Source organism: Sinocyclocheilus anshuiensis, unplaced genomic scaffold, assembly GCF_001515605.1.
Source record: "Sinocyclocheilus anshuiensis isolate Anshui unplaced genomic scaffold, SAMN03320099.WGS_v1.1 scaffold3692, whole genome shotgun sequence".
In the NCBI taxonomy this organism is placed as follows: Eukaryota; Metazoa; Chordata; class Actinopteri; order Cypriniformes; family Cyprinidae; genus Sinocyclocheilus; species Sinocyclocheilus anshuiensis.
In genome coordinates, this window is record NW_015546216.1 from 20,336 (window position 1) to 21,194 (window position 859).

General features: G+C 36.2%; 1 protein-coding gene across 1 annotated transcript in view; it reads left to right on the top strand.

The window, feature by feature from the left end:
• LOC107701446 (pumilio homolog 2-like) overlaps positions 1-859 on the top strand; it is a 25,346-nt gene that overhangs the window by 19,083 nt on the left and 5,404 nt on the right. The gene's annotated exons all lie outside the window — the stretch shown is intronic.

Consider the following 859-nt stretch of genomic DNA (forward strand, 5'->3'; position numbering starts at 1 on the left):
GTTAGAGGAAGATGCGACTGAATTGATGCTTGAAGAATGCACTTCCAGCAGCCATGATAAACAGTTGGCGGTTAAAGTTTTCAATGCACGATTTGATTTGACGAAAGTCACGAGACCTATTACTCTCTATCCAATCACGTTGATGGATAAAAATAAAATTAAAATAAACATGTAACGACCACAAATGGAGGAAAATAGCGGAGTAAAATTACACAATTTTTAAACTACTCAAAAAAGTACAATTACTGATAAAAAACTACTTACTGTAACTTGAGTATTTGTAATTCGTTACTTCACACCCCTGGTTTTTGGCCATTAACAGTTCCAGCGACTTCCAGTGATCTCCCAGAAAAGTTCATGGTCATGCCGATTCACATGCAATTTCTAGCTAGTTTGGGATTATTGAAGGCAGACACATATGGACTTGGCATTGAGCTGCTTTTCATGCTAAAGAAACTAATATGCCACATTCTCTGGGGTCTGCCTACATTTGCACAACTGAAATGAGGCAGAACTGTCTGTGTTTATTGATTTGTAAATCTTTTTATCACTGAAATGCATGAACACAGTGCTTTTGTGCTCATTTTGGCAGTTCTTGAGTCTGTCATGCCCATCACGTCCATCATTAATTATCAAGTGCGACGAGATTTTAGCAAAATCCGTCAGTAGCTGTGACAGAAATACCAAAAATAGAATTGTTTCTTGTTGGATCAAAATAGGGGCACCACCTTTAAATGTCTCGTTAATGTCTTTAGTGAATTTAATATTTTTTGCTGGCTGATTTCACAATTTTTTTCAACTTATTTTTTACAGTAAATTTTATTAACTGTAAATTTTATTAACCCTCCTCCCCCCTCCT